Source organism: Ambystoma mexicanum, chromosome 2p, assembly GCF_040938575.1.
Source record: "Ambystoma mexicanum isolate Mex_15411 chromosome 2p, UKY_AmexF1_1, whole genome shotgun sequence".
NCBI lineage: Eukaryota > Metazoa > Chordata > Amphibia > Caudata > Ambystomatidae > Ambystoma > Ambystoma mexicanum.
Window position 1 is genome coordinate 1,255,240,911 of NC_090923.1, and position 26,281 is coordinate 1,255,267,191.

General features: G+C 47.0%; 1 protein-coding gene across 2 annotated transcripts in view; it reads left to right on the forward strand.

Moving 5' to 3' along the window:
- Nucleotides 1-26,281, forward strand: part of ARPC1B (actin related protein 2/3 complex subunit 1B) — a 174,798-nt gene that overhangs the window by 14,552 nt on the left and 133,965 nt on the right. Inside the window, exons 2-3 of one of the 2 annotated variants that reach the window (XM_069645562.1) lie at nucleotides 25,003-25,079; nucleotides 25,263-25,299. The gene's annotated coding sequence lies outside the window, so the exon portion shown is untranslated. The remainder of the gene's footprint in view (nucleotides 1-25,002; nucleotides 25,080-25,262; nucleotides 25,300-26,281) is intronic. The other variant, XM_069645563.1, reaches the window with a different exon arrangement.

Sequence of the window (26,281 nt, forward strand, 5' to 3'; positions counted from 1 at the left end):
AAGTCCGTTATCTCCCTGCTCTTAGAGGCCAGCACCATCTTCCGCTGCACCGTAACGCTACAGCAGTAAACTGGGAAGGAACTAGGCCCGGCTCTCTCATCTGCTGGGCTTTGTGCCCATGGCGTGTTGCCATCTGAGTTCCACAGACCATCTTCCGCTGCACCGTAAGTCTACTGCAGTAAACGGGGAAGGAACTAGGCCCGGTTCTCTCATCTGCTGGGCTTCGTGCCCGTGGTGTGTTGCCATCTGAGCTCCACAGACCATCTTCCGCTGCACCGTAACGCTACAGCAGTAAACGGGGAAGGAACTAGGCCCGGTTCTTGCATCTGTTTGGCATCGTGCCCGTGGTGTGTTGCCATCTGAGCACTTCTTCCCTTTACGAGCTTGCTATAGGCTATATAGCGTAGGGCCTCATTTAAAGGAAATAACAGCCAAACTCAAATGCCGCAACTGGAAGGGTCTGCATGATTTAGCCATGTGGACCCCTCAGTTATTCTCTATTGTGGATGTAGCCCCACTGGACTCCAATGAGATGGCATGGTACTACTGCATGTGGTATTTGCCGTTGGTGGCAATAGGTTTGTGTGGGGAAAATGTCCTTAACGCAAAACCAGGTGGTTCTTACCGAGTTTCAATGGGAAACTCGAAATTTGGCAGTGCAGTAAAAGTGGTGGCAGTCCTGCTGGCACCACCTTTTTACCACACTGCTAAATTTACACTGCAAAAGTACTGTTTGCACCATGAATTAGCGTGCTCCAAAGAGTACTTTTGCACTGCAATAATACCCTGTGCACTGCTCTGTGAATCAGGGCCAATCCAAGGTGTTTATTGGCAGTGCAAAGTCACTTTACACCGTGCTAAAATTTCCATGAACTATGCCCTTAATGTATTTTTTTTTTTTTTTAATTTGGTGCGGTTGAAACGTTACCTCCTGTGAAACCATCTTTTTTTCCTTGCTTATGAGTATAATTCCAGCTTAAGCATTCTCAAAATGTACGGTCTTGAGAAGGAAGGCCCACTGTGGTGACAGGTGGGACATCCCAGTGCTTTACGCTAGAAGGTTCTATGCAGGGAATTTCTTCTTCCCTATGCAAAGGCATATCTCGCTCGTTCCTAGGGTAACTCGGTGCTCCCGTCCTTACTGGCCACCACATTGGCTGCCTAGTTTTGCATTACCCTTGAATACACCCTGTCTGCAACATAACTTCTGGAAGGACGGCCTGCAAAGAGAGCAAGCGCATGGGCCACCATTTTGTATAGGCTTTGCTGCAGCAGACGGAAACAACTGAAGTTGGGGTCTTCCTCCAAGTACCAGGCTGGAGACCCCAGGTACGTTACTTGTATGTTTACACGGTCCTGATGTACACTGGTATCTTCAATGTAAAACCTACAGACACTGGGCAATCCACACACCAAGCCAGCTTCCACCAACTGTCCCACACAGAACACTCACTCAACCAGCACATAGCAATCCATAGCACATGCACACTCCAGCGACAACATGACCTAGCTTGCAGCGAGCACATTACTACACAGACCTAACACCGACTTGATGGCGAGGACCTCACAGTCGGCTCTCCCTTATATCTCTAGAATGGCTCTGCCACTGATTGGCTAATCTGGTTGGGTGAGTTTAAGTTGTATTCATTTGGCTGGTTGATCAAACACTTCTACCAGAGTTGCCTCGCAAAGAGCAACAGTCCAGATGGAGGAGGCAATCCCTTTTCAGGGTGCCTTTGCAAAATGTCAATGCTTATCTTCGTGCAGGTGGACCGGGTAGTGTAGGGGCCGGGGGAAGTGTTGGTTCATAAGAAAGTGGACAGTGGGCCTCATTACACGGATGGCGGAGAACCATGGCACTGTTAGAATACCGGCATCGCCTTGGCGGAAAGGGGAATTACCGCCCCATTCCAAGGTTGGCGGGGCGGTAATTTCCCCCTTCCCCCATTGCCCTTCCCCATTCCCATTTTTGCCCCAGAGGGCTTAATGGGAATGGGGAAGGCGCTAATTACGGTACCGCAAATTGCGGTACCGTAATTAGCTCCCTGGGTCCCTTTTGCGGGTTGGTTTTTAACGCCTGCAAAAATCAGGCGTTAACTCCGTCAACCCGCAAAGGGACCTCGTAGTAAAGCGGTAAGGATTTACCAGTACCGGTATTTTACCGGTACCAGTAAATCCTTACCGCCATCCGTGTAATGAGGCCCAATGTATGTCAGTTTGACTTACTTAAGATATAGGCTGTGGGCCAATATCTTCAATAAAAACAATGTCCACATATACTCGAGCATCTTTACTGTTTCCAGGGAGTTTTGCTGCATTTTCTTTTTTCGGTGGCATCCCATGGTCCTGCCCCTGGAGATTTCGCCTATTGCTTTCCCATGTGGCCGTTGCTGTCTCCCCTTTTTTCTCTGCCCCTGCTCTTGCTATGGATTGGATGCCAGAGACCTACAGATGTATTGTTTTATTTAGACTTCAGAGTGGGGGACAGAACAAGGAAGTGAAATGAGGGAGCCTCAAGAAGGCGACATTCTCCGCTTCCCCTTCGCAGACTTCTGCATGATCCACCTACAATGAGTTCCCTGTGCTCGAGGAGAAGCGGTGAACCGACCGGTTACCGCTCCACCCAGTCACACGTTCCGTCTCAAAGCAAGAAGGGGCCCGAGCCAATAGGCTTCGGGGTGTCATGGATCCAGTGGAGCCTTATGCCCCGATGCATGTCAAGCTCTGGCTCTGACTAAAGGCCAGCAATAAAGTTCACGCCACCCAAAGGGATAACAACTATTAAAGTAATTCAAACAAAACGGGCACACATTTCAAACGAAACAAATGGAGCAAAACAAGCACTGTTCTGTCAAGTTGCAGACATCCGGGACTCATTGCATTAACTTGTAAACAGAAGCAGCTAATTGCAATAAAAATATGCACCAAACGTTCACCTTTCACAAAATCGCAATGTCAGAAACATACAAAAGGAGGGTAAAATGACACATCGCTATGGAAGATGTTAATTCATAAACATGTGTTTCTGCCACTTTCCTGCCAATAGTTTTGCTCCACTAAGTTTTGCTAAAGTTTTTTTCGGAAAAAGCTCAAAACAACGCTCTTTAACACATCTTCCCTCACTCTTCTTGTAACTAAGTATGTACTGTGCCTTCTTCTGTAACTCAGTGATTTTCCACGTTTAATGTAAGATGTCTGTAACAGGGCCACGATGCCCCGGGCTGCTGTGCGCTTTAAAAATGTTCATAAATAAATAACATCTATGGCACAAAACCGAAAAAGGGAAACATCTTCTACAGCACATCATATGTACAAATTCAGAATTCAAAGACTATCAACGTTATGATTGCTTCTGGGGCAGGATCTTTCTGACATGGTTGCAATTGTTGTTGCTCTAATGTGTAAAACAAAATGGTAGGATTCTCCCAGGGTAGTGTGCAATGGAGAAAAACATGCTTCCCACAATGCACTGCATCCCCTGTCCACTGCAGACAGCAAGGCCTTATTGGGAGACTTCACGGTAGAATCATATCGGCGGGTACTGGCGTGCATGCATCATTCCACTGAGGAGCGCTGCATGGCTTAGCTTCAAATTGTGTCTAGAAAAATACATGAATAATTTAATAACCTAATAGCAGTGGGTTCAAAGGGGTCCAACTTGCGCTGTTGCAAACAGCCTCACAGCCTCACTTTGACCCAGTGTTGCTGCTCGTGGTCTACCTCTAGGCTCAAATTGCATGTGTCACTTCCGCCAGCCTGTTAATTTTTCCAAAACAGAGCCTCTGTTGAAAACATTTGAACATTGGTGTTGAGGGGTGTTGTGGTGCAATTCAACGTACTGTAACTGCTATTTTGGTGTCCTCGTGGTCCCTGCTTCAGGAATAAAGAGGGGAGGGGAGAGAGGATTAGTAGCGATAGAGGGAAAGGCAGGCGCGAAACCGGAGGTGTTGATAGATGCAGGCCAGAAATAGCCGAGCTTTGTGTGCGGCATGATTCTACGTGTTTTGTGGGTGGTGACCAGAGCGGAGAACCCAAGGTCTATTAGCTGCCAGCGCTGGGACATAGGGAGAGTCAGTCGCTGGTCTGAGGGGAAAGTGGGGATTGTGAGGCGGCTAAAGATGTTGTGGGGCGTGGGTGGAGCTCTAAGTGATGGCCATGGTGCCAGTAGGCATACGGCTTCAGTGTGTTTGAGGTGTGTTTAAGTAGGGTACCAGTGATGGCAGATTGAAAGGCAACCAGGTTAGTTGTGGTAAAGTAGGCTCTTGAGAAGTCCTATTGTTTGAAACGTAAGGCTAGGCCAAGGCAGTTGGATTCTAGCTTGCCACTGGTTTGAGAGGGAAAAGTCCTTTAGTGTTGGGATCTGTCAGGATGGCAGGTTCTTGCACATCCTTGTTCCGTTAAAATTGTTTTTTGGAGAGGTGTTGCGGTGCTTTGTCAAATGAGGAGAAGTTGGAGAGACTGACCAGATTGAGTCAAAACGAGTGTTCTTGATTTAAATGTTGTGCAACGGTCTATTTGCACGCGTGGACGAGACTGGCCTACTAGTGTGCAGTCTCAAGTGCGTTCATGTTTGTGAGGTCAGTGCTACAGTGGGGGTCTTTTAATCCAAGTCTGTGATGAAGAGTAAGTTGCAGTGATCCGATTTGGTCTGGTCTTTAGAAGTTGTGTATCTGAATTAATGTGTCTCTGGTGTACCAGTGGGTATTTGGCTCCGGATCCGAGATGGCTAGTCCATTGTAAAATGGTTTGTAAATCATTGTGGGCAATGACCCATTTCTACTGTACATCGCTACACCTTCCCATATCCACCAAAATGTGTCTCTCTTAAAATGGAAATCAGTGTTCGCGTTTGTTGAGTTTCCCAATTGTTTCTTGCTACTCATTGTATGAATTAACCACTTAGATTAAAAGAAAATAGCCAACTGGCAACCGCTATTGGTTATATATAACAAGTCAATTTTCTGGAACAAAGAGCCTAAATTTGGGCTAATTCTGTACCCACAATGCCTTGCTGATGTGGCTCTGAACTGGAGTGAACGTCCAGAGATAGTTGTCAGGTGGCGTTGTGCCATGTGTGACTTGGCACAAATGAATTATTCTTCTTTCACATTTCAGGAGAAAGTGCTTTTTCCAAGCCTTTTTAAATCGACCATAACTCTGCAAGCAAATATTCAAGTAGACAACAAGCCCAGAGTATTTTGGAGCTATCTAAATGTTTTTCTAGTACCCACAGAATCAAACTCATGCCGACCGCCAATGGTATACATGAAAGCAATGAAGCTTTTATCAATTCTTTGAAATAATCACTGCTAGTACCCTTTGATTCCTGTCAAAAGTTGGTATTTTTCCTATTGAAAACCTTATATGTATCCCTCAAGTGTCCATCAGTGATGAGTTGGAGACTCTCACATGCACATTTTCATGTCTTAGTGCATAAAGGGTGCCAGTGAATTAAAATGAAAGTTTACACGTTGGGCTTCTGCTCCCCAGTTGTGCCACCCGCCCACCTGCTCTGAAATCAGATCTAAGCCTGCACGACCCCTAGGAGAAGAAAAACCTGCGTTGTCCCATAGTCCTAGACAGTGCTCTGAGGTTAGTACCTCTTTCCTGCAGGACCTGACCATTCTCACTGGAACTCCACAAACAAGAACAGCCTTCCAGCAGATCCTTGACATCCATGGTGTGAACACCAAACGTTCCCAACATCTAAGCACTCTCATTGACACTTGGTACACCAACGTCTGGGCTCCTACAGTAAGAGTTATTGCCCGATAGCTAGACTATCCCCCACAAAACTGGGAACTCTCATAGGAGAAGTGGTGTGACTCTAATCTTCTCAGATTCCATGGCTTGTAAAGAACTGGCATGCCCTGCTTCAAATCCTTTTATGCCTTCTAGTATTGTCCAACTCCAGCTTGACTTTATCTGTGGTACACAGTGGAATGTATTTCCCCTGGCACCAACCTCAGGAAGATCCTTGCTTTCTTCACTGCAGACTTCTGTGACCTGTTGCAAGATGGTTACAGTCGTAAACCTACCACTTTTGCTTGGAGAAATGAACATTTAGGCCTTCAAGCCCATCTCCTACACCCAACGATCCATTCAAGATGTGGACATCATTAGCTTTTCTGCCCACCCACTTGGCAACAAATGTACCAATAAGGCTACCCACACATTGATGTCCAGTGAAGCACCTCGGACTTTCATTCCTTCTACACTAGGAACTAGGTCCTCCTCTTCAGCGTCCTAATAGAAAAGTGTTGTCCACAGCCATCTTCGCTGTCAGGTAGTGTCCTTGAACATTTCAGAAATGTGTAATGAGCCTCCAAGGGCAACTTCCTCTCAACTCACCCCGGGACTGAATCCTCAACAGACATTTTACCACTATTATAGGAAGATCTTGCTGGAGCGCTTAGCAGTGTAGCCCCTTTTGTAATCTGGAGCCTCAAAATAGGGCAAACCTGTCCCATGTGACAGTGGAAACACTATAGCAGAGGATTGAAAACACCTCAGTGAGGACTTCACTACTGTCAAAGCTCTTTAGTTGCTGTGGAAACGATTGCATATTGGGACGCATATGCCATTATGCTAGACCGGTATCTTCAGCGCCCGTCTCTCCCGATTCCTTTTATTCATCAGAGAATGCCGGCACACTGTGTTGCAATGCTTTTGCTCTCTTTGGGTAAGACTCAAGTTGCTCTCTTTCTTGCCCTCCTTTGCCCATTTGTCCTCTGCTGCAGAACCACCCTTTGCCTTTTGTTTGGACCTCCCTCTTTACTTGCTACATTCCTCTTCTGTTGTTTACACTCTTGCCTCTTGTTTTGCTGCTGCCAATTCCAGTCCTCGCCTTCCAGTTCTCCTTTGTATTTTGCCTTTGGGGATCGGCTACCTTTTTGGAACTCTTCTGACCAGACTCCACCATCCATCTCTTCTGCTCTTCTGAGGGTTTTTTTTGCCAATCTGGCCTTTTTCTCTTTGCGGCCTGTTCCTCGTGGCCACCTCAGTTGTCCTTTCCCTAATGTGATGCTGGAAATGCCTTTTTGAGGGACAGGGCTTCATAGTACTTTTTGTACCACTTCTCTCTATGTATTTTCTGCCTGTGAGGTCCAGTCTGAACCACTGGCAATACAGCTCTTCCTTTTTCCTTTTGGTGAACAACACCCATGGGATACCCATATGGCACCCATGGGTGGAGGTACATTCTTGTACTCCTTATTTGTGTTTATGGGCACCTGTGTGTTGCCCACAGAGCAGGGTATGGGCTGGTGGCAGCTATATGCTGACTTGACAGTGGCTCTGAGTGCCTTCCATTTTTGGGACACCCAGGCCCTGCCATAGTAGTCAGTGGATTCCTGAACAAAGGCAAGATGGCCACTGGAGCCTCTTGGTTTCTATTGCCTTTACACCTTGTTTCCCAAAGTCCTGGGAAGCCCTGACCCTGTCCCTTCTGCCTGACTGGCTGCTGGGTGGAAGAAACTATATGGCTCTGGGGCTGCCTCCTGTCAGACTAACTGGAGCCTTCCCAGGGACTGTGTATTTATTTATATTACATTTGTATAGCGCACAAACAGCCCTAGGGCATCGAGGTGCTGTTACATGTGGGGAGCTAAGTTACAGGGGAGGTGCAGGTGGGTAATGCATTTGCATGTTGTACATTAATACATTTGAGTACATGTTATAAATACATCTTGCAGTTTAACGGGGGATGCTTTCAGCAATCACAGGCGGTGGGTGTGGCGTACATCAAGCAAAAAGTGTACCTTGCCTCGAAGAGTAGGAGGTACGGCATTCCAGTGAGAAGATCCAAGGTAGGGGAAGCTGGTGCCACCTCCTCTTACTCTTTTTACCATGGGCACGCTGAGCATGTTGATGTAAGGTGTTCTAGTTGTCCTTGTGGTGGTAGAGGGTGGATTCTTTGCGATAGGTAGTCAGGTGCGGAGTGGTTGATGCACTTATGGGTCAGTGTCAGTGCTTTGAATATGATCCTTTCTTTTATTGGGAGCCAGTGGGCTGATTTTCTGGCAGCCGTGATATGTTCTCTTTTGGCGATACCTTGGGCTGCATGAAGCGCGTTGTTTTGGATAACTTGCAGTCGATCCAGGTTTTTAGTGGAGGTCCCCAAGAAAAGTACATTACAGTAGTCTATCCGTGAACCTGTGATGGCTCTTGCTATGTTAGTACAGTTCTCCTTGGAGAGAAAGGGCCTAGCTGCGTTAATGAGTTTAGCATGGTACGCAGCTGAGGAAGCGATTGCTTTGACTTGTCTATTCATGGAAAGGTTAGAATCCAGATAGACTCTAAGGGTTTTCACTGTGTTGGATACTGGGATTTTGATAGTCAATGGTGAAGTGGCTATGCTGGGTGTCAGGGTTTTTAAGTGTGTCAGAGGATCCTACTTGTAGGAGTTCTGTCTTGTCAGAGTTGAGGCATAGTCCGTTCGCTGCCATCTATGTCTGGATGGTGTTGTAGATGTTGTTAAGTGTCGTGGAGTCTGTGTCGTAGTTGCCAGAGAGAGTGAGGAGGATCTGGATATCGTCCGCGTAGTTAGTGTAAGAGATACCCAGTGCGTCAAGGATAAGGAAGATAAGGAAGAGACCGCGTGTAAAGATATTGTAGAGAGTGGGAGAGAGGCAGGATCCTTGTGGCACCCCACATAGCATGATGCGGAGGCTGAGTCAGAGAATACTTGCATGGTCCTGCCTTGCAAGAAGGTGGTGATCCAGGCAGTGGCATCAGGGGAGAATTTAGCTGTGGAGGTGAGATGGTGGCATAGGATGTTGTGGTCTATGAGGTCGAATGCTGCAGAGGTCGAGAAGTAGGAGTAGGGCTGGTTTGCCTAGGTCTCTAGCATCGTCCATCTGTTTTTTTAGGTCCAGTAGGGTGGTTTCTGTCCCATGCCTTGGGGGCAAGCCGGATTTACATAACCCTAGGAGCTTGTTTTCTTCGATGAAGTGTTGCACCTGCAGGTAGCCTGCTTTTTCCAATATCTTGAGTAAGAATGGGATGGTGGTGATGGGCCTGTAGTTGTTTGGGGAGGTTGGGTCAAGCATTGTTTTTTTTTTTTTTTTAACACGGAGCGGGTCCAGGCTTCCTTGAGGCAGGAGGGGACTTTCGCTGTGGCAAAGGAGGTGTTGACGAAAGCTGTCAGGAAGGGTGCAAGGGTATAAGCACAGTCCTTGATAATTGTGGCAGGGCAGGAGTCACCCTTACAGTTGGGTGGGTTTATGGTTCTCATAATGTTGATCATATCCTGCTCCTGTATGGCCTTTGTGTGTTGTAGGTACACCCTTCGGGTGGGACCTGTATGAATGGAGTCTGAGGTCAACTCACATTCTGTGTTTTGGGTGTCTGGTTTTGGTATGTGTGACACAATGCCTAGGACAGCCCTGAATGAAACTGGATTGAATGCAGTGTAGTGTTCTGAAAGGCTGGGTGCTTACTGCAATACACATTTCGTTTTATGGGTGTCTTGTTTGGGTGAAGGGCCTGAATGCTTGTGAGCCTGAGTGGCTGGCTACATGAATGCACCAGTGAATGACTGGCTCTCTGAGCATGACTCAGCCTGAGTGAATGGGGAAACAATGTGTATATCTAGGGACCCCTCATTCACCAAATTGTTCTGAAGCTAAATCTTGAAACTGAAGGTGAAGCTGAAACCTGAAGCTTGAATCCTGGGTCCAGTCGGAGGAAGGAGTCTGCAGCTGCATTTCTTCAAGGAACACTGCTGAACTGACCCAAGGACAGATCCAAGGAAGGACATGGATAGGAGACCTCTTCCCGAGCTACGAGGGACTATCGTGCACCTACTACTCTTCATCAGAAGTATCCTGGAAGCCAGTCCTCTGTGCCTGCCGTCCGTAGAAGGGGTCTTCGTGAGTCCAGAAGAGGAGTGCTTGGACATCTTGAGTCGAAGAAGTCCAGTTGTGTTGCCCAGGGTCCGGAAGAGTGTTCATGAGCACTGGAAGCCAGATTGCTGTCTACTGCCCAGAAAAGGGGGTACCCTGGCATAGTGGTGCTTGACACCCAGAGCTGCGAAAGTTCCACCAGATCTAAGAATCCTTCAAGGAACATCCCTGACATGACATCTGACCACTTTTTCCCACCAAAGAAGATTCCAGTTCGCTGTATGCAGAGGGGTGTCCACCGTTGGGAGTCCCACCACCAGAATCCCACAAAGATGTCCCAAGGGTCCAGACTTCATAAGGACCCATGGTCCAGTGTAGTGGCCGAGTCCAGGTTGCTATAAGCCATCAAGAGGTCTGTGCTACGGCTGCAGTACCGAAGATCCAAAAGACGGTGAACCACGAAATCCTGAAACCTACTTCAGGCACGGCACTCATCACCACTGAAAGTCATCCATGGTCCCCAATGGTCTTATCTTCATCAACCAGTCATTTTCGGAGTCCACAGCCAGTTTCACCTTCCTAGGATTTCCACGGCCAGAGTAACAACCGTCCAACTGAGACCACTGCGAAGACCGAACCTGCTGCCTTTCCAAAGGCACTTGGTTCCTTCTTTTCTCTTGGATTCGACATCCCTGTGACTCCTTCCTGCAAAAGGGGTCCATCCTTCAGGGGTCCAGGCGAGTAAAGCCAAGAATCTCTGCCACTTCGCCTGCCAAGTCCCAAAGGTACTGTGACGAGGAAGAGTGTCTTCCAGCCTCAAGAGTCGTCCAAGGGTCCCAGAGAATCATCTTGGATCCGGTTCTACTGCGGCATCTCAGGTACATTTGGGTGAAAGAACCTGCTGAACAAAAGTAGAGCATTATTGAACATTTTTGGGCTGGGCTGTAAAAGAGAAGATGAGGTACTCCCTAACTTTTCCATTACAGGTTGCCCAGGTGGAGGGATCCTCACACAGTATTACTATTTGAGTTTCACTAAAGTACTCTACACATGTTCTGAAACCAACCTGCCTTTCTTCCTTGATCTATGAAAGTACACCTTACTTAAGAATGCAGCTGCCTTTTTTAAACTGGTCTCTGTTGATTCATTATTGCTGAATTTATGTCTAATGTGGTAACACACAGAGTGTATATATTGTGGCCATTTTTGAATAGTGTTGCCAAAGTAAAAAGTGTGTTATTTATCTGTTTATGCTTGTTAGCAACCTTATTTATTATAAAGAAGATGTGTTATCACCTAAAATAATGTGTGGCTATTTCTTTTGGGGGCTTGGGAAAACACTGTACTTAAGAACCAGCCTGCATCACCGCCTGAAAGCTTATGCCTGGCTGCTTGTCCGTTAACAAATTGAGAGCCTTGGCTGGCGTGCTATGTGCCTTTGTCACAACCATATTGAGGACAGAAGTACGGATACCCCCCCCTGCAGACTTTACACCTGTCTTTTCAGGCGACACTCTGGTGGCAGGTGTGGAAAGGGCTTATATATACAACGAACGCTTTGGAAAAAGGCTTAAAGACACCAAGAAGAAATAAAGGGAACACTCGACAGACAACGTCTCCAATACACAATGTTAGCACTCTGAGAACTACTTTATTCAATGATAAGACCACCATCCTCCAATGCAACATCACCCCAGTGTCTAACTACAGGGGTCGTCCCCGCCACACCTCTTAAAACTTTGCTCACCACTGCTTCCAATACCTAGATAATCGAGGTACATGCATCTGTGAAACGATCCTGTCTGACAATGTACATTTGTAATGCTGACAGTATAAACTTAGAAAGGCCTTCTTTCACTCTCCTAGTCGCACGGTTCAAAAATGCCTCCCTCAAGGAAGAGTGATCCACAGTGCCTAAAACATGGCACCATATCAAGTGGCACAGCGAGTAGAGCGCTCGCTTTGACATCAGTGCAGAGCCTGCGAATGCAGGTTCGAATCCCGGCAGCGCCAAACTCAGCGTTTCATCCTTCCGAGGTCGATAAATGAGCACCACACACCGTGGGTGGTAATAAGCAGCGCTCAGATACCTGAGGGTTCGTAGCGCTATATAGATCCCAAATTATTATTATTATTATTATTATAGCCCTCCTCCAGACAAAAGAAAATGCTCCTCCAAGAATTCTAGGCCTTTGTGGCAAAGCAAAAACACTTCAATCCGTCCCTGTCCAACTCAGGCCCTACGTGAAACATTATGCTCTTCTCCACGAGCACCAGTTCAGCTTACCCACATGGAACAGGACCCGCCCCTTGATCATAGAGACTCATGGTTTGACACTAGGGGCCAAAGCCAAGAGAGGGCCCTGGTCCTCCTCGACCTCTCTGCAACCTTCGATACTGTCAACCCCAAATTCTCTTTCCCTGCATGCAAGCAGGAATGACAGACAAGGCCCAATTCTAAATGGGATCAAACCATTCTCCTCATCCCATGCCCGTCAGGCCAACTCTCCAACTTTCTCCCAACTGTCACTGTGGTTGTATTGGACCATATGGAGTGGCTTAGGAAAAAATAAGTAGACCATGCCACCATTCTTTCCTTATGGCGAGTTACTGCGTCATACATTTGAAGGATTACATTGTGTACTGTAGGCCGCATTGGTTAGTCGCTGCATGTGTATATCCTATCTACGTGTCTATGATACATTTAGACACCATTCCTCTGACTGTGCTAGCCCTGTGTGCACATTTCAATGCTCCCTGGAAGGGCGCTGGCCAATCACAATGCTCAGAAAGCGGGCTGTATTGTGTGGTACAAGCCTGCTCTCCGAGCAGCCTGGGTAGCCAGTGCCCCCTTCCTTTCCCTGCTTCCCCTTCACCTCTTAGCACCCGTTTAATTCACAGATATATTATTTAATGTAAAAAAGAAGCGTACCTTTGTTGCCTGGCGCTGCACTGTGCTGTCCCTGAACTCCATTTTCACTCGCCAACATTGAAAACAGACTTCATGGTACAGCACCGCGTGGTGCTGGGCTGCGCAGCAAAGGTACTTTTCTTTTTTTTTTTTTTAACACCATTAACACCCATGTAGGGAACTACACATGTGCTAACAGAAAAATACCCTGAGGTGGTGGGCCGACCCTGTCAGTGACAGCACTGCACCCTCATGAAGGGACCATCGCTTTGCTCGGGCCCTTAAATTGGACGGCTGGCTGTTACCGACAGAGCATATCGCCTCATTGTAACATTGGAACGGTACTGTGGCCATTGTAAGCAATTAGTCAGCAGAGGGTCTTAACCTCTGCTACAAAGTTTGAGGTTTCTCTCCCAGCGTTCCGCCTCAATGATCACGTCCCACTTGGACAACATTCAACCTGGACAATGCTCGCTGCAAGGTTCTGAGCACCTTTGCTAACTGTTTCAAACCTTGTGATTTTGACATATTATAATGGCTATAGCAGCCCTGTTGGCGAGAGCTATAACGGGTGTTATCGCCCCTTACCATCATTATGCACCACGTGTCTTGGCTTGATCCCACAACTTGAGCCAATAACACCTTCTGCAGCACCCTCCATCAGGGCTGCAAGGCCTCAGTAGTAGATATGATCTGATAGTTTATTTATATAGCGCCTATACACAGGGTGTTTCCAAGGGCTTCAATATAACCTTCAAATGACCTAATTGGAACCCCCAGCATACAGTGACAATGATTTCACTTTGTGGCACAAAAGGGAAATATTTTGGTACACATATATGCATTTTTAGTCATTTATACCTGATTAAAATAGTAGTAGGTGGCTACTAAAATTACTGGCTGATCACGTGTGCCTGCTGTCTGATGTACCAGAATTCTTACATAAGGGAGTGCCTTCATTTAAATGATGTTTGGCTTGGGAACTCCAGCCCTGTGGGCATCGGATGCCACAAACCGACCTTCCTTTCACCTTCAAATTAATTTAATGGAGCAGCGGATCGGTAAACCCGAAAGGTGTGGGCGTATTTCTTTAAAGAGACGATTCAGAAAACGTTGCTGCACTCTATAAAATGGTAAATGTTTGCTTTTTAAAAAATGCATTTTTGTTGAGAGCGCAGATGGATGAACGCTATAGCTGGGGCCCAGTGGTGCTCAGCCCCACATGCAAGTGCTCCCACTAGCGCATGCCGAGTTTAATATCCCAACGAGGCTTCTTTAGAACCTCGCTTTGCGTGCATTGAATGCAATGACGAAGAGCAATGGAGGAGGCGCCCCGATAATATGGGCAGGGTCCTCCTCCTCCCTCCCCCCGGCTAAGGGGGAGGGTTGATGCAAGCGCGACAAAGCGCGAGGAAAGCCTGCGAAGGGCAACAAAGGATGGGGGCGTGACACGCCCCACATAAGCCGGCAGGCGTCCTGCTGCAGGGGCATCTAGCCCCAAGCAGAGACGCCTGCCGCACATAAGAACAAAATCTTTGTTTTCCACCCACCCACCCTGCATAAGGAATAGCGGTACGGCAAGGGCTGGCCGTTGACATCACGGGAGGGCGAGGCAGTGTTTTGGCGACCAGTGACAAGAGACAGACTCCGAATGAGCCATGGGAAAGCCAGAAGGGTCTTTGCTCTTCTCGGGACCAGCCCCTCTTGGGAGCCTAAGCGGCAGGGGCATCTGGTGGTAGCAATGAGGGCTCAGCTTCCCCCGAATAAACGGCGCTCTCCCAGCCCAGGAACACCTGCAGGGGCAGGCGGGGCTCAGGCACAAGGGGTTGGGGGAGTTGTGCCTACTGTGGACGTTGCTGGGTGTGGAGGGGAAGGAGGAAGCAGGTTTTGGACACGGAGCAGTCGCTGCACCTTCGGAACTATTTTCACAAAATTGTGTGTAGTGTTTTGGATTTATCATGTTGTGAAAATAAATCTGCAGGCTTTTTATGCCAAAAAGTGTCTCATTCTGCACCATTCTGCGTGGGAGAGGAAGGGGCAAAGAGGAATGAGCAAGTATGATGTATGATGGTACAAAGATGGACAAATGCCCAGGTTATGACTTTGCTCGCTTTGCCACTGCAACTGAGAGAAAAACGAAAGGTTGCCTCTTTGGGTTTCATAAACTCTAGAATTAGCCAGAAGTGAGCTAAGCGGACGGAAGGCATTAGTCATTGTTTGTGCTGGATTTAGAAACAGGCTGCTTTTCTTATAAATGCACGCTGCCCGCTGCTGTGCACGCAGCTGAGGAAACCGCTAGACCACAAGAGACAGGACATTTTGAAATCGGTTCAACGTGCTCGATTTTCAACTGCAATTTAGCAGCAAAAATTTCACAAGCAACCAGAAAAAGCTTTTACATTTACTGAACAGCTTCTCCTTAGATGTACAGGAAATAGTGCTATTCAACCGTTGTTATACTGTGCCCCCCTTCAGTAAAAGAAATAGTTTCTACCCTCCCACCCCCACAAGCTATAACTGCTTATCATGGCTGGCCTAGAGGCAGCAGCACCCTGGGCGAATTGGCGCCCCCTCCCTGCGCAGGGGGATAATCGCTGTAATAGGACACTCATGCATGCTAATGCATCATGAGCGTCCTATTCCAATAAAAATCTCCTCGCTCCCGCGTCGGAGCAGGGAGGTAATCCGCATCAGCACCCTATTGTTATTAAATGTGCCCCACTGCCGCGGGGGCATTTAATAACAAAAGGGTGCCTGCCGCACCTTTTCTTACTACGCCAGCTTGGGGGAGCACTTAATAGACTCCCCCGACCTGGCGTGGTGGGCTGTTGGTGTCCTGGGGCGGGGGCATGGCCCCCCGGGCGGTCGCCCGGCCCGGGCCCCCCTAAGGCCGGCTCTGCTGCTTATATTTGATATTTAAAGCATTCATTGTAACCCCTCTTGAAAAGACCTGAAAGATTCTTGCGTCCTCAGTGGGCATCCTTCGCCCCCTGCCCCCCACAGTTTGAAGGCCTTAAAGAAACTCCTGCCTCTGAGAGATAACATTAATGAAAAGCTGAGGGAAGATCAGTCTGTATTGCTAGTGAGCAGGCAGGTACATCTGTGGGGTGCAGGGCTCTGTCGTGCAGCCTGGCGGGCTCCCTTGCGAAGGTCCAAGCAGGCGGATGGCATCTGGTCCAGTGTTTTCTTTTGCTGTGCTTCGTGGCAGATTCCTCTCTCATCTTAGCGCTATCATAGCAGGCGCTGGTCTTGCTCAGTGTTACCCCGTTGTTGGTACCCAACGTAAAGGTTTATCGACCTCGAAAGCATAGCGGGCTGAGTCGGCCCTGCCATGGGATTCAAACAGGTGAAGTGCAGGCCGGCCCCACTAGTGAACTATATACACCCAAAAGATAGGACGCCCAATGATGATGGGCAGCTCATTAACCAACCCCACCCTCTATTAAGCCATGGCCAAAGCCAATAATGGTAATCTTGACCTCAATATGAAAAGAAACACTATCTCTGGCATCAAACCTTCATCTTTTTTATGCGAAACCCATAAATGCCTTTTCCGGTGATAGAGTTTGGTAAACGATGCATTGAAATCACCAGATTGGTTCACTATTGAATGTACTTGAGTTCTATATAGGTCCACACACCACTTCCAGACACTAGAAACTTAACATTGCTGTAATTTGGAATAAAGCCCATTTTAGTGTTGGCATGGAGAGCGCCCTTTCCGATTCACGTGGGCGTGCCCTTGCTAAAGTGGATGGTGGTCAGCATTCTGTGCCAATCAAGGATTCTCGGCTGAGGGGTCTGTGGAGCTGAAGAATCCTGTTGACTCCAGCTAGCCTGGAGATATTTATATTTTTTTTTTGGTGTACTTCATTTAGAGCACAACCCCATCTTCTGGGAGCTGTGGAGCGCTGCACCCCAGTAGGGATGACAGGGGAGAACAGTCCATTCAACATAGCATGTATTACCGGTCAAACATTTTGGTTTGAAAGTTAACATGTACAGTAAGGTGGGAACATGTAACAGTGCTGGGAGGAGGGGCGAGGGGTGGAGCTGGGAGGTGGGCTGTAGAAGATGTCCACCAAGAGGCACACTGGATGGGTAGGTTCAGTGTAGAGCATCATGGTGGGTATGAAGAAGGTATTCCCTCAAGAGGAGGGTCTTGGTGTCTTTTCTGAATTGCCTCGGGGGTGAGGGCGGGTCCGATGCTGATGGAGATGAGGCTTCTCAGTCGAGAGGCGGTGGGCAAGACCAAGAACGCCCGTTCCCTGGTGCAGTCTTTTCTGCATTTCTTCTGATGCTCTTGTCTGGCCATGCTGTGCCTTCCGGTGATTTGACGACCATTGTAGAGGTCAACTTTTCTTTCAAGTTGGTGGATGTTTGCGAATGGAGATCGCTTTGTACTGTACTGCGAGGCGTTTGTGCACCAAAACAAGTTTATGCAGCGCAAAGTACTGCAGAGAAAATGTTTGGGAACAAGTCCAGAGCAAAAATGGGGCTACTTAACTGAATGGCGAGCTTTGATTTCAGAGAATTGTTGCAGGGATCAGCATAGACTGAGGGAGGGATTATGGTGCTTTGCATGGACTAGGCCGGCATCAACTTTTCTCCACTTCACCAAGATCATCTGCCATGTTGTTCCCCCAGGCTGGCCAGACTGAATGTGCATCTTCCCTTCCAGGGTCCAGTAATTCGTGAATCGTGGTCTGTGATGGGTTCATGTTTTAATACTTTCATACTCTGCTGGAATCAAAGGCAGTGTGCACTACTTGGCTCCCTGATGAATGTACTACATTGATGAAGCCAGAAACATGTTGTCAGTGGAGTGCCAGAGTCGTATGCACCCAAGACCGTGCATAGGATGGATGTCTTAACCAAAAATGGTTCACTCACTTTGCATACCCTTTGCCTTACACCAATGTAATCCATCTTTAAAGTGTCCAAGAGATATCAGATAATGGATTCCCTCGTGAAAGGCACTGTACTCACTCTCGTCCACAGGGGGGGTTCCATCATCAAATATGCCAAACTCTACCGGTTTAAGGCAGTCCACGTGGCAAGCCCGAGTGAGGCTGATGTGGGCACTGGTGTCCTTGTATATGCTAGTGCATTGATAGTGATGTTCGTACCTAAGGGCTCCCACATTCCAAGCCTAAGAGCCCAGTTCTGTTCCCCCCTATTTTTATTGTATAGGTACAGTATAGTACACGGAAGTCTCCGCTTTAATGTCTGTCGAGAATACAGGCACAGCCTTTTTGTTATTTCTGAATGATCCCTCTTCTTTATGTGTTACCAACCTGCACGATGGACCACTTTTCACTCTGAGATGCTGTTAAGATGACTATGGGCACAGATCAGATTCACTACCTGTTAAACGCGCATCGACTACCTTACTAAAGCTTTATTGGGCAAACGTGCCTTGCTTCTAGCAAAAACTCCTTCCGCCCTCCTTCATCTAGAAATAGCATGTGTAAGAGGCCTCAAAATGGCCGCCATGTCTTGGAAACGCCCGCCTTCTCATTCAGTTGCCCACGGTTTTCTGATGTTGCTTTTTCTCTGCAGGAAAAAAGTTTAACCTGATCAGGTCCTAGTCCACTAAGGGACGCCATTTCAGGCATCGTGCACGAAACTGGACAGTAGACCCCTTTACAAACGTAGCCCCCCATTATATCATCCCCAGTTCATCCCCTATATTATCATGTTCGGAAGGCTAGGCTTCCTAGAGCCCGTGTGTGTTTGTTCAAGCCTCTTCTTTTTTTGTCACTCCCTTGCCCCCGCTTTATCTCCTCTTGCTCACTTCCCTCACCCCTGCAGCAGGTTGGCCGCGTCACCTCCGGGTTATGACGTCTCCACTCTCTCCAACCATCTACGCATCAGCCACTGTTTGGGGATTGGCCTATTTGCTAGAAAGGTATTGAATGTAGGCTGTTCTCACTGTCTTCCCAGGACCTGCCGAGGTATAAGCACTTCCCAAATTACGAGGCACGGGGCCCCTTTCATTTGCAACACAAATAAAGCAAATTCTGACTGAAAAACCAGCTAGACAAATACGCATAGAATGTAGTAAATTGGTTCCCATAGATTTCAGGCGTTTCCCAAACTCGGCGACGAGGAACATGCGATGAACAGTCGTTCCCGCCAAAGCCCAACCCATCTGAAGGGCGCCCTTGCCTCTCCCTGGGGGGCTGATTGAGACATGCTGCGACACGCATCCTCCATCCGTCAAGTACATGTTGGTGCAACCCGTCCAGCCTCATCCCATGAGTCACTCGCCTAGAATGTCTTCCTTGTACAAAGGCTGCATGCATGCCTCGTGTGATCCATACATGTCGTATGCATGTCAAATGTGCTGTCAAGTTTCTCCTCTTATAGGATATGAATGAATGAAATCCGCGAGAATGGGTGTCTTGCGCTTTTCGAACAAACTCCGATAGCTATTATGCATAGGATTGTAGATTGGCAGCTATGTTGCATGGATAGGTTCCCAGTGACATCTGATTGACAACCAGTGTACACATCAAGTTCTTTCTTATGCCACTCGGAACCCCAACGCAAAAAGAACCCCATTATTGATGGGGGAGGGGGGTGGGAGGGCAATCACCAGTCTCCCACCTTGCTATGCCAGCTCCCTCAAGTGCCACCCTGCTTCACTCCTCACACAACCGGAGACCTTCTGAAATGAAAGAACATGTCTCCATATTCCACTGGCCTGATGCCCTAGTAGGAGTTTCCATCCCTTATTTTGCACCCTGGAGAGATGTGCCCGCCAATCACGAGGTCGGAACGCAGGCAGAATCAGCCAATCACCACCCGCGTCCTCAGGCGCCTACAAGCCACTCCCCCACACTGTCCATTTTTTTAAGGCAGTACCACAGGACAGGACCCTGCCCACTTTGCTCTGCCCCCGTGCACTCGCCACAGGTGTGTGCCTCTGGACAATACCCGGGTTTGCAAAAGGCGATCACCCCTGCGTCCGGGGGCAGACAGGGGTGGTGAACGTACATTATTACATTGTCTTTCTGTTGCAGTGCCGCAGCTCTGTTTTCCGATTTTGCCACTTATATTTTAAAGGCGCACTGAGAAATGCCAATTAAATAATCAGCTGGGATTGTCTTGGACTCTGGTTTGTGTTGCCCACTTCGTCGCTTCCCCACTGATATGATGGCTGCTAGTCACGCGCTGGCCGATCAAGAAAACTGAGAGCTAAGCAACCCCAATGATACCGCCCCTTGCGCTCCCTCAGAATCCAGGCTACAGCCACGAGGCGGCAACGGCAAACCTTGACTCCTAGCTTTCCTGAGTTCACCCTTCGTGTCAGAAGGTGGGCAAGAAGGCCTAGCTCTGGGAGGGGCTGGGAAAATATGAGATCCGGCCAGTGTAATATGACATTAAGGTGGTCCAGTCAGAAAGATTTACTTTGGAAAGTGCAAACAAGAGGTTTGGCACTGTGTTCCCCCTAATTTTAAAATCCCACAAGAGAAAGGTTTTGACATCTTTTACATTATGTGGAAATGGTGGAACGACGCATTAGCTTTCAAAATCCTATAGAGTTCTTTGTCAAATGGCGAAGAGTAAAAAGAAACTTGTCTACTTATCCATATTGTGCACTGTGACTATTTCATCTATGTACCGTAACCAGCGCCCAGATACCGTTCGGTGCACTCTACGAATGGCAATAAATAAATAAACATGGTGCACAAAGAAGAAATCCCTCCTTAGAAAAATGCATAGACAAATACTGGTCAAAAGGTCAACATTGGGTCCCTCTAGTACTAACGGCTTACAACATACAGGAACGAATAATCAAAGACCTCTTTCTTCAGCCCTGTAATGTGTTCTTCAAGAGGTTGAAACTTCAATGAAGGTAGTTGTTTACGTTTCAAAACCATGGGGTTCTGCTTGCGGCCTAAAACATCTCTCCAAAGTTTCAATTTGTTCTGGATCTACGGTTGCCGAAGCGTTTCACAGCTGCCTCTTAGTCTAGTGCTGTGAGGCTCTTTGGCTCCGGAAATAGCATCTAGTGGGCCCTGGATGTAGCAAACACTCCAGGTGTGGCTCCCATGCTTTCCAGTAGCCGTTTCAGAGGCAGAGCCGGCCTTAGCGGTGGCAACGCCCCGGACAGCAAAACAGAAATGTGCCCCCCATGCACCCTTGTCATGCGGGGGCGCCACATTTTTCAATAAGCGCCTATACGAAAGCATAGGGCGCATATCATTTCAATCGGGTGCCTGCTGCGCCTTCTCCTACCACACCAGCTCAGGGGAGGCCTTGAAAGGCTCCCCCGAGCTGGTGTGGCGGAGAGTGAATGGACGCCGGGCAGTCGCCCGATCGGCCCTGCCCTAAGGCCGGCCCTGTTCAGAGGAACTCTAATGAATGCCAGTTAACAGTAGTCTTCAGGCACAGGATCCAGACAAGAGATCCTCTGAACAGCAGCCCAAAGATTGGATGCTCCATAGTGGGCTTCCTTGTGCTCCAACAATGGTGGCTTAATCTCCCACAAGGCACAGTAGAGTGAATCAAATTGCACCTTTCCGCCTTCATACATATTCTGCGGCCTCTTAGCAGGCACGGGCAAAAGACGGCTGCGGAATAAAGGGGCACTGGGTGGGTGATGAAGAAGCGATGACGAAATGTCCATGCCGCGCTTGCCACTGCCTTGGACATCAACTGCAGATAGAGATGGCCACAGCATTCAAGGATTTCGAAGCCGACCAGCCCTGCTGCCTAGTACGGGAAGCTGAATCACTATAGTCCAACCCACAAATTAAGGCCGCAGCTGCTGCTGAGTAGAAGTGTGGGTGCAAGAGAATTCATGGGGTAGAGCCGGGCAAAAGCAGAACCATTTGGTCTGACTTGGCACTTAGAGCCAAATACGAGCCAAGCCGGAACAATAATGACGGTGTAAATACTGGAATGGAAAAAGCATAGGCTTAGCAAGCTTTTGGTACTCTTTCGCTACAGTACTTCCGACTAGACCCTTGCCTGGTGTAGGGCCTACTCAACCCTACTGCCTGGTCTCCCACTTTGCATCTCCTCTACACAAGAGGCCTACCTATTACCCTGCCTCCCCAAAACACGAGCCCTCTGCTTGGTGTCCTCTCTGTCCATCCCCACAGTGAAAGACCGCCTATCTGACATCCTGCCGCCCCACAATAAAAGACTCCCACCTGTCCCCCAACAGCATAGACTGTCTACCTGCCATCCTCCATTCCACCCCAATGACCCCACCTGGCATCCAGTCCCCCGAACAAAAAGACCATTATTCGGCAACTGCTTCCCCCCCCCTCAACACCCCCCAACCCGGTTTCCTGATTCACCCCAGCAAAAATAAAATCCCTGCTTGGCATGCTCCGCCCCTGCCACGTGTCCTGCCTCCACACGTAATGACAGTGACAAAGGAGATGGGGATATCAGCCGTGCTGCCAAAGTTGCAGCGCAGTGTGATTTTCTTTTTTACGTAGTATGCAGAGATTAAGGGGCGATGGGGTGAATGGTAGGGATATAGGGGGGTGTGGGGGGGGAGAAATATGAGGGCTATGAAAATACCAACCATAGCAGTGTCGTTTTTTTCTTGAAGGGGAGGTGGCAATGTAGATGCTCACTGCAATGGCATTGCTACAAACAGGGAGTGTTTGGGGTTCCTCCGATTCAGGTACCAGCAGTCCTCAGTCGCCACCCATCAAAGTAAAGCGCAATCAGTAGTTGTCTCGCTGCCGCCCCAAAGCCAAGCTGGAGTGAGGGGAAAGACTGGACATCTGTTAGGGTAACACAACCGACCCACAGCCAGGCAACATGTTTTGGTTCTTCTCACAAACACCCCTAAGTCCCTACAAAAGTGTATTCTTGTGAGCAGGCAAGCCAGGCACTTACTCAAAACTCAAGTCGAGCTCCAGCCAGCCATGTGGCTCGGCCAGACCAGAGCCTCGACGGGCTCATCACGCTCTACTGCTCAGGATGTAGAATGATGCTGGCTCCAGAGCACTGGCCCTCACCCTGCGTAATATATGAATGCAAGGGCACTTGAAGCATCACTAGTTCACTAATCAAGACAGTTAATCTTGCAGTCAAACTTCCTGATGTCTGGAGACTTCCCAAGAGGCAGTGTATATGTTCTCTTTATTCTATATTTACATTCAATTTTAAAACAAGTTAAAACCTTACACAAATTCATCAAATACAACATTTCACAAAATTCATCAAGATTCATAGAAATGAACAAGAAACATAACAATTTAACCACATTCTAAAAGCATCTAATTTCAGAATAATAGGAAAGGAAAGTAAGCACCATGTATCAATTAAAACCAAGGCTTTGTTAACCTAAGTACTTAAAATCCGCTTTGTTTCCTTTAAATTCATTTCGACTTTACTCCACCAATTTAATCAATGATAAAAATTGGTACAAAGGTTTAACGAAATAACAAGGGAGCTTAGACCAACACAAGTTCCATAAAACCATTCTTGTATTGCATCCACAGACTTTTATGATTTTTTTTAAAGCAAGTTGCTCGTTGTGTGGTCAATGCTTCACCATATAGGAGTAGGTGTTGAATAGTTTCCCTAGTAGCGAAGCAGTATCTACAACTGGTGGACAGGCATCCTTCTTTTTTCCATTTAACATTATTTGCCAAAGTGGGCAAAATATCCAGCCTGAATTTAAACAGTATATAACCAATATTCCATGAGGTGTCTTTACAAAGATATGGTGCACAAGCTCCTAACTTTTTATGGCCTAGGCTTACATTTTGATATCGTTCGGTTCTACACCCATCCGCGTGCCACACTGTGTTTATTCATTTCCAGTGGGGCGTTGAGAAGATCTCCATCCAAACTCCACTCTTGCAGTTTACATGCTGTGCTTTCCAGTAGGCTATGATTGAATGACGCCACCACATTGTTAAAATCAGTAAACAGCGTAGCTCTTGAGGGTTTTGAAATGTGTATCATAGTAAGATTATTTTCCAAACTATGTGTGCTTCTAATGATAGAAGACCTAATTCGTGTCTGATAATGCTGATTGGTATTGCCTGTGGTAGCCTAAGGACCTTCTTCCATAGAAGGCCCTCTAGATGACAAAAATCCTCATGTAACAAGCTGTGATGTATTTCCGCCCCATAGGTTAACATTGGAACAATTTTCACTGTATAGAATTTCACGAGAAAGATAATTGAGAATTGCCTGAACTTAAAATTGAAATTTCTCATCCATGCGACTGCCACCACTGCTTTATTATGAAAACCTTCCATTAACAATTCTTTTTAGGGGTACCCAAGATGTCCTATCCCAAATATTGCAGGCGGTTTACTTCGACTATCTTTTCTCCTCCCAACCACAGGGATTTATTCTTTGCTTGTTTCCCCTCTGTAAATGTAATTAATTGTGTTTTCTGAGTATTTATAATTACATTGTTTTCTGTACAATACATTTCTAATTTAGTCAAGAGTCTTTGGATACCCACCTTCGTGCAATTTAGGAGAATAATGTCCTGTGCATAGGTTACCCAATGGATACTAGTACCCAGAACCTTGTGGGCAATAAAAGATGCTGGCTTAAGGTATGCTCCGAAATCTGCTAAATAAACATTAAATAAAAAGGGCACCAAGATACATACCTGTCTTGCGCAACTGTTGGTCTTAATTTCAGATGACAACAAACCCTCCCCATTCAACCCCACTCTATGTTTGGATTGCTCATGTTGGTGGATGAGGGGTGCCGATAGTCCCTTTGAGATCCCCCAATTCAAGAGCTTCCTCCATAATTTGGTCACGTTTACCCTATCGAAAGCTAGGGATAGGTCCACTGATACTACAAATACTTCCTTAGAAACCCTCTCCCAGGCTAGACGTTGACTTGAGCATAGTTTAGGAACTAGCCCACAAAGTTAGTACCCACATACGCCCTGAAGACCAATTGATTTGGTTTAAGAATGTCATAACTGCTAGCCCATTCTTCAAGAGAGGAAAACAAGACCGACCCAAAAATCTTAGCATCGGCATCAAGTAATGCAATTGGTCTACAGTGTTCAGGGGCGTCTCTTGCTTCTTTTTTGAATATAGGGACAATTTGAGCCTCCTTTCAAGATGACAAGGTTTCCTTCGATGTCATAATCAACAGAAAATATTTTTACAAAATACCAGCCCATAGTTCTGCATATTCTTTAATGAGCTTATTGTAAAGTCCATTTGTACTTGGAACCCTTGAATTACTTGGACTACCTATAATATTTTCTATTTATTTGCTTTACAGAGAGTGGAATTTTCTATTTTTCAAGTTTCAAACTACCCCAATTGGCTAGCGGGTCCTCTGGCTGATCATACAGTTGGGTAAAGTATAACATATGTTTGTTCTAATGTTGGATTAGATTGCACTATACTTTCATAGTTTTTATTTTGTTTAATTCATTTCCATCATTTATGTCCTTCTCCCAGATGAGCGAGATCATTTTTTCACTTGCCTTTTGAGGAGCCAGTGCTTTAATCAATTTAGTTCTGTTTTCATTTTTTCAGATCTCCGTCTCGCTGAGGAAGAGGCACTCCGAATCTGGTGAGCTTTTTGACAACTTTTCTGTACTCTGTTTTGATTTACTGCATGAGTGGGTTATAGTCTGGCCTGTTGTTCTAGGCTATAAAATCCCTCGGATTTAAGGAATTTTCTACAAAAATTGAAAAGAAGACGTCTGTCCCAAACATGCATTGATTTCTCCCTGGTCGCTTAGGAATTCCGTCTCTAATTTTCCATTAAATTCCCTTATGTACACCTCTGCCTAAATTAGTGTTTATTTTCCAGTAGAGACAGATGCCACCCATTTGCTTTTCTGGAGGGCCAGCTTGGTTTAAGGCGGAGAAGAGCACTATAAGTCTGGAATGGTCACTTGGGACGCCATTGCTGACATTGTATATATAGTCTATTATATCTAAGGCCTCACATACAAATATAAAGTCAATCATCGATGATGTAGTATAATTTCTCCAAGTGCCCGGAGAGCCTTGATCCTGCATCTGCTTAGAAGTCAGAACTGCTAGGTTCCAACCGTCGGAGAACTCCCACCATTTCTTTCCCTTTAGTATCCTGCAGAATTGCCTCTATAAAATGTACCTAGGATTGGGAATATGTTGTTGGGTCTGAGCAATTTACATTGAAATCACCAGCAATTATTATCTGTCCTAGAGGATGATCTTTCCGCCATCCCGACAAGATCCCATAGATGTATTAAATCATTACCTTTTGAGATATTTCCACATAGCTACAATATATATTTATCACTGACATATGGACCAATCCACCCTTCATGATAGCATGAGCCGCCAAAACACCATACATTTAATCGTCAATAATTACCAAGCTCGAGATGAGGTCATTTTCAAAGCCAATAAAAAGACCTCAATTAGGGTGCCTTGCCTTCCCTTTAACTGCCCTTTGTTGGCAAAATGAGTATCCATCCATAATTACTTTCTTGGACAGAAAGGTTTCTTGCAAATTCACCAAGGTGTATTTACTTAGAAAATTACAGGATTCACTGGAATTG